Source organism: Anomaloglossus baeobatrachus, unplaced genomic scaffold (assembly GCF_048569485.1).
Source record: "Anomaloglossus baeobatrachus isolate aAnoBae1 unplaced genomic scaffold, aAnoBae1.hap1 Scaffold_137, whole genome shotgun sequence".
Taxonomy (NCBI): domain Eukaryota; kingdom Metazoa; phylum Chordata; class Amphibia; order Anura; family Aromobatidae; genus Anomaloglossus; species Anomaloglossus baeobatrachus.
The window spans coordinates 8,803-16,994 of record NW_027441907.1 but is presented as its reverse complement, the minus strand read 5'-3'; positions in this window follow the sequence as shown (position 1 = coordinate 16,994).

Below are 8,192 nucleotides of genomic sequence, written 5' to 3'. Positions count from 1 at the left end.
ATTATGTCTGATTACCTTGTCTAACAGTTTTTTCTCCCCTTTCTTTACCTTCCAGGTTCCCATAGTCACGTGAAATATCCCTGTTGCACTTGATTACGGCTCACTATTCACTATAGGATGTCTTATATCTAACATCACACTCTCACCCATCAGCACTCTATAGGTTTGTATAAGGTATGCGCTTACACATCCGGTCCTCCATAGGTATTTCCACTTATGTAACACTATCCCTATGATCACTCATAACTCATACCCTTGTAGTCAATTACAGCCTCCTCTCTCCCCTCCCCCCTTCTCCCTTTCCATCTATAATTTTGCCAGTACAATATTAGTTTACATTAGGCACACACTCACATATTCCTTTCCTTAGTGATTTATTGTAATTCACATTCACATACAATTCTCTATGCCTGCCCCATTACTACATTCATACCTACTTGACCCTATCCTGATACCCCTTGTCTCACCTTGTTGGTCCCTACACCTGTTATCATGTCCTTTCCTGTGTCTGTCTTGTACGTTTCTAGGTAACAACAAAGAATCAAAATTTAAGTCCATCGTGGAGAACATGCTGAAACGTTTCAAAGCCTTGGGTTGTCTAATGAATTTGAAGTTACATTTTTTACATTCCTATTTGGACTACTTGTCTGAAAACCTTGGTGCTGGTGGGAAGAACAAGAAGGTTTTCATCGGAATATCAAGGAGATGGAACGACGATACCAAAGTAAATGAAACGTGAACATGATTGCCGGATGCTTCACAGAGAAGATCCACAGGCCTTCTATAAGAGAAAAGGGGGATCTAGAGAAAAGGAAAAAGTGCAAGAATAAATTTCTAATAAAGTTGCAGAATGACTGTACAATAAATAAATGTATTTTATATATAAAATTGTGAATATTTTTGGTTACAATAAGTATTTTTCTTGTTCATGTCACTTGTATGTAACTTCACACATGGATTGTACAAAATCAATATTTGATGGTTAAAAAAAAATATTTATTTTTTTTTTTTAAATCAGGACATTAGAGCATGTGTTCTGCCTTCTTTTACGTAATGCTGTGAATCTCTAGCATACAGCTAAACCCTAGTTCACATTTCAAATAAACAGACTGTGAAGTTCAATAGCCTTGATTTATTAGCTGGTAACGTGAACTTGATTGCAGTATACATGGAATATACAGTGAATATAGGAATATCCAAGATGCAGTTGAAGACAGAATACGGTATATCCAAGATACTGTTTTATACGGGTAAAAACTATAACAAGAAAATGATTACAGTCAGTACAGTGTTAATACAGAGTTAACATAGCATAACAGTACATGAGATGCAGTTCTTACGAGAATGTAGGTGAAAGGTCACTGCATCTGCAATACATAGAAATCTTATCTAGACAAACAAGACAGGGATGACACTAAAGGTGTAGAAGTACAATGTACAATGCATTTACTACACTCTTCCATCTAGGATTCTATCACTAACACATGTAATTTGCTTTGCTCACCGGATTACACTAGGCAGGGGTGAATGTACAGAGAGGTAAGTCGGCATGTCCTTTCCTGACAAATCCAAAGAAAAAATGGCTGCAGGCTTCTTCTCAGCTCAGGGAGGCATTCCTTACCCAGAATACCTTTAGCTTAAAGGGAAACTCAGCAATTCAAAAGAATAACAATGACCTCTAGGGATTGTAACAGAAATTTCAATGAATGACTATTAGCAGGCTGCCATGAGGCAGAACAGCATGGGTATTTAATATATCCTCCTTGCTGCCCAAGAAGCAATGAGAACATTTTTAGACCACCACATATTGACCATCCCTGCTCCTTGTAGTTAAGTTTCTTGAGAATAAAGTCTAAATTCTCACAGCTTTCTTCCAAGTGCATAGCATGTGTGACGCCCTGGACTAGCCAGGTAGTCACAAACACAAAATCACACACACCCCCTCCCCTGGATAGTCTACATCAGTCACACAAAATCCTTGTTGCCTCCTCCAGGCTCTGATGTCCACACCAGGTGGGGCGGAGCCAGGCGGTTGGCCCCACCCACCGAGGAGTTCACAGGCCCGGAGGCGGGAAAAAGCAGTTAGTTTAGTTTTGTAGTGGAAAGTGAGAGGACAGAAACTGTTAGTGTCTGGGTAGGAGCCCAGGCACTGTCAGCAAGGTCGGCAGACGGTGGTGGCCGTCTGCAGGAGGTGGTACAAGTCAGCTGAACCGTAGGACCGGGGACGGGCGGTGACCCGAGGGGAACTGAACCGGTGAGCGGATCTGTACCAAGCACAAAGGCAGGGCCATTGGACCCTGACCAGGCTAGGAGCCGCCGACAATGGTCAAATCCGAGAGTGACCGGAATCCCAGGGGTTCCCTAACACCCAAGACCCGACAGAAGGCAACCGTCCACACCGTGAGGATAAAAAGCCACCGCCATAGGCTAGAGATCCAAGGGCCAGCGCCTGCGGGCAAACGGGCTCCCTCGGTACGTACACCCCAGCCATCCAGCCTCCCCGTACCGCCACCGGGCCCCGGGATCACCAACCCCTACCCACGGAGGGGGAACCAACATCCTAGCTGCTCCCTGCCATCGCTCCCGGGATCCCCGTCACCAGCAGTGGTGGTGCCCATTATCACCACGACCTGTGGGTGACGTCACTAACTATCTCCCCAAACAAACCACCCCCTTTTCACTCGTGGGCGAGGAGCGCTGCTCGAGTCCCCGGATCTGGCCCTCCGCTCGAGCCACCGAGCAGCAGCAGCAGCAGAAGTCCCCGAACCCGAGCGTAGCGTGCGTGGCCCCTCTGCCCGCGACACATGCCCTACACACACTGAAGAATACTTACTGCCATTGAGCAGTAGCACAGCTTTCAGACTTTTTGGATGAAACAATGACGTGTCTCCACTCGCTCACATTGTACTTAATGTTACATTTTCCATCAGCACAGGAACATCGCTTGAATACACTAGAGCACCATCTTCAGAAAAGTATGGAGGGAATCTTTTCAGAATTCTAACCTTTTGGAAACCTATTGTCACGCTCTCCGGGTCCCCTGCTCTGCCCCCCGGCTCACCTGCCACGCTCCCCGGCTTCCCTGCTTCGCTCCCCGGCTCCTCTGGCAGACATCCCCCGCTCCACGGTTTCCAGCCTCCACCACCTGCGGTCCCCAGGCGGCCCGGTCCCCGCTCCCGGCGCCCGTCGGCAGCCCTGCTCCAGGCCGGCTCCCATAACAGATGCAAGCTTGTCCTGTTTGGTGGAGATGATATTTAATAAAATAAGTAGAAATCCACTAAAAGTTTTGTTTGGTTATCTTGCAATCCCGAGATAATCGTCTCCATGCTCCAAATCCATTTTAAAGCCATTTTTAAGGCATTTCGCGCATACATGAAATGAACACATTTTTCTCCAAAACTATAACAGATGCAAGCTTGTCCTGTTTGGTGGAGATGATATTTAATAAAATAAGTAGAAATCCACTAAAAGTTTTGTTTGGTTATCTTGCAATCCCGAGATAATCGTCTCCATGCTCCAAATCCATTTTAAAGCCATTTTTAAGGCATTTCGCGCATACATGAAATGAACACATTTTTCTCCAAAACTATAACAGATGCAAGCTTGTCCTGTTTGGTGGAGATGATATTTAATAAAATAAGTAGAAATCCACTAAAAGTTTTGTTTGGTTATCTTGCAATCCCGAGATAATCGTCTCCATGCTCCAAATCCATTTTAAAGCCATTTTTAAGGCATTTCGCGCATACATGAAATGAACACATTTTTCTCCAAAACTATAACAGATGCAAGCTTGTCCTGTTTGGTGGAGATGATATTTAATAAAATAAGTAGAAATCCACTAAAAGTTTTGTTTGGTTATCTTGCAATCCCGAGATAATCGTCTCCATGCTCCAAATCCATTTTAAAGCCATTTTTAAGGCATTTCGCGCATACATGAAATGAACACATTTTTCTCCAAAACTATAACAGATGCAAGCTTGTCCTGTTTGGTGGAGATGATATTTAATAAAATAAGTAGAAATCCACTAAAAGTTTTGTTTGGTTATCTTGCAATCCCGAGATAATCGTCTCCATGCTCCAAATCCATTTTAAAGCCATTTTTAAGGCATTTCGCGCATACATGAAATGAACACATTTTTCTCCAAAACTATAACAGATGCAAGCTTGTCCTGTTTGGTGGAGATGATATTTAATAAAATAAGTAGAAATCCACTAAAAGTTTTGTTTGGTTATCTTGCAATCCCGAGATAATCGTCTCCATGCTCCAAATCCATTTTAAAGCCATTTTTAAGGCATTTCGCGCATACATGAAATGAACACATTTTTCTCCAAAACTATAACAGATGCAAGCTTGTCCTGTTTGGTGGAGATGATATTTAATAAAATAAGTAGAAATCCACTAAAAGTTTTGTTTGGTTATCTTGCAATCCCGAGATAATCGTCTCCATGCTCCAAATCCATTTTAAAGCCATTTTTAAGGCATTTCGCGCATACATGAAATGAACACATTTTTCTCCAAAACTATAACAGATGCAAGCTTGTCCTGTTTGGTGGAGATGATATTTAATAAAATAAGTAGAAATCCACTAAAAGTTTTGTTTGGTTATCTTGCAATCCCGAGATAATCGTCTCCATGCTCCAAATCCATTTTAAAGCCATTTTTAAGGCATTTCGCGCATACATGAAATGAACACATTTTTCTCCAAAACTATAACAGATGCAAGCTTGTCCTGTTTGGTGGAGATGATATTTAATAAAATAAGTAGAAATCCACTAAAAGTTTTGTTTGGTTATCTTGCAATCCCGAGATAATCGTCTCCATGCTCCAAATCCATTTTAAAGCCATTTTTAAGGCATTTCGCGCATACATGAAATGAACACATTTTTCTCCAAAACTATAACAGATGCAAGCTTGTCCTGTTTGGTGGAGATGATATTTAATAAAATAAGTAGAAATCCACTAAAAGTTTTGTTTGGTTATCTTGCAATCCCGAGATAATCGTCTCCATGCTCCAAATCCATTTTAAAGCCATTTTTAAGGCATTTCGCGCATACATGAAATGAACACATTTTTCTCCAAAACTATAACAGATGCAAGCTTGTCCTGTTTGGTGGAGATGATATTTAATAAAATAAGTAGAAATCCACTAAAAGTTTTGTTTAGTTATCTTGCAATCCCGAGATAATCGTCTCCATGCTCCAAATCCATTTTAAAGCCATTTTTAAGGCATTTCGCGCATACATGAAATGAACACATTTTTCTCCAAAACTATAACAGATGCAAGCTTGTCCTGTTTGGTGGAGATGATATTTAATAAAATAAGTAGAAATCCACTAAAAGTTTTGTTTGGTTATCTTGCAATCCCGAGATAATCGTCTCCATGCTCCAAATCCATTTTAAAGCCATTTTTAAGGCATTTCGCGCATACATGAAATGAACACATTTTTCTCCAAAACTATAACAGATGCAAGCTTGTCCTGTTTGGTGGAGATGATATTTAATAAAATAAGTAGAAATCCACTAAAAGTTTTGTTTGGTTATCTTGCAATCCCGAGATAATCGTCTCCATGCTCCAAATCCATTTTAAAGCCATTTTTAAGGCATTTCGCGCATACATGAAATGAACACATTTTTCTCCAAAACTATAACAGATGCAAGCTTGTCCTGTTTGGTGGAGATGATATTTAATAAAATAAGTAGAAATCCACTAAAAGTTTTGTTTGGTTATCTTGCAATCCCGAGATAATCGTCTCCATGCTCCAAATCCATTTTAAAGCCATTTTTAAGGCATTTCGCGCATACATGAAATGAACACATTTTTCTCCAAAACTATAACAGATGCAAGCTTGTCCTGTTTGGTGGAGATGATATTTAATAAAATAAGTAGAAATCCACTAAAAGTTTTGTTTGGTTATCTTGCAATCCCGAGATAATCGTCTCCATGCTCCAAATCCATTTTAAAGCCATTTTTAAGGCATTTCGCGCATACATGAAATGAACACATTTTTCTCCAAAACTATAACAGATGCAAGCTTGTCCTGTTTGGTGGAGATGATATTTAATAAAATAAGTAGAAATCCACTAAAAGTTTTGTTTGGTTATCTTGCAATCCCGAGATAATCGTCTCCATGCTCCAAATCCATTTTAAAGCCATTTTTAAGGCATTTCGCGCATACATGAAATGAACACATTTTTCTCCAAAACTATAACAGATGCAAGCTTGTCCTGTTTGGTGGAGATGATATTTAATAAAATAAGTAGAAATCCACTAAAAGTTTTGTTTGGTTATCTTGCAATCCCGAGATAATCGTCTCCATGCTCCAAATCCATTTTAAAGCCATTTTTAAGGCATTTCGCGCATACATGAAATGAACACATTTTTCTCCAAAACTATAACAGATGCAAGCTTGTCCTGTTTGGTGGAGATGATATTTAATAAAATAAGTAGAAATCCACTAAAAGTTTTGTTTGGTTATCTTGCAATCCCGAGATAATCGTCTCCATGCTCCAAATCCATTTTAAAGCCATTTTTAAGGCATTTCGCGCATACATGAAATGAACACATTTTTCTCCAAAACTATAACAGATGCAAGCTTGTCCTGTTTGGTGGAGATGATATTTAATAAAATAAGTAGAAATCCACTAAAAGTTTTGTTTGGTTATCTTGCAATCCCGAGATAATCGTCTCCATGCTCCAAATCCATTTTAAAGCCATTTTTAAGGCATTTCGCGCATACATGAAATGAACACATTTTTCTCCAAAACTATAACAGATGCAAGCTTGTCCTGTTTGGTGGAGATGATATTTAATAAAATAAGTAGAAATCCACTAAAAGTTTTGTTTGGTTATCTTGCAATCCCGAGATAATCGTCTCCATGCTCCAAATCCATTTTAAAGCCATTTTTAAGGCATTTCGCGCATACATGAAATGAACACATTTTTCTCCAAAACTATAACAGATGCAAGCTTGTCCTGTTTGGTGGAGATGATATTTAATAAAATAAGTAGAAATCCACTAAAAGTTTTGTTTGGTTATCTTGCAATCCCGAGATAATCGTCTCCATGCTCCAAATCCATTTTAAAGCCATTTTTAAGGCATTTCGCGCATACATGAAATGAACACATTTTTCTCCAAAACTATAACAGATGCAAGCTTGTCCTGTTTGGTGGAGATGATATTTAATAAAATAAGTAGAAATCCACTAAAAGTTTTGTTTGGTTATCTTGCAATCCCGAGATAATCGTCTCCATGCTCCAAATCCATTTTAAAGCCATTTTTAAGGCATTTCGCGCATACATGAAATGAACACATTTTTCTCCAAAACTATAACAGATGCAAGCTTGTCCTGTTTGGTGGAGATGATATTTAATAAAATAAGTAGAAATCCACTAAAAGTTTTGTTTGGTTATCTTGCAATCCCGAGATAATCGTCTCCATGCTCCAAATCCATTTTAAAGCCATTTTTAAGGCATTTCGCGCATACATGAAATGAACACATTTTTCTCCAAAACTATAACAGATGCAAGCTTGTCCTGTTTGGTGGAGATGATATTTAATAAAATAAGTAGAAATCCACTAAAAGTTTTGTTTGGTTATCTTGCAATCCCGAGATAATCGTCTCCATGCTCCAAATCCATTTTAAAGCCATTTTTAAGGCATTTCGCGCATACATGAAATGAACACATTTTTCTCCAAAACTATAACAGATGCAAGCTTGTCCTGTTTGGTGGAGATGATATTTAATAAAATAAGTAGAAATCCACTAAAAGTTTTGTTTGGTTATCTTGCAATCCCGAGATAATCGTCTCCATGCTCCAAATCCATTTTAAAGCCATTTTTAAGGCATTTCGCGCATACATGAAATGAACACATTTTTCTCCAAAACTATAACAGATGCAAGCTTGTCCTGTTTGGTGGAGATGATATTTAATAAAATAAGTAGAAATCCACTAAAAGTTTTGTTTGGTTATCTTGCAATCCCGAGATAATCGTCTCCATGCTCCAAATCCATTTTAAAGCCATTTTTAAGGCATTTCGCGCATACATGAAATGAACACATTTTTCTCCAAAACTATAACAGATGCAAGCTTGTCCTGTTTGGTGGAGATGATATTTAATAAAATAAGTAGAAATCCACTAAAAGTTTTGTTTGGTTATCTTGCAATCCCGAGATAATCGTCTCCATGCTC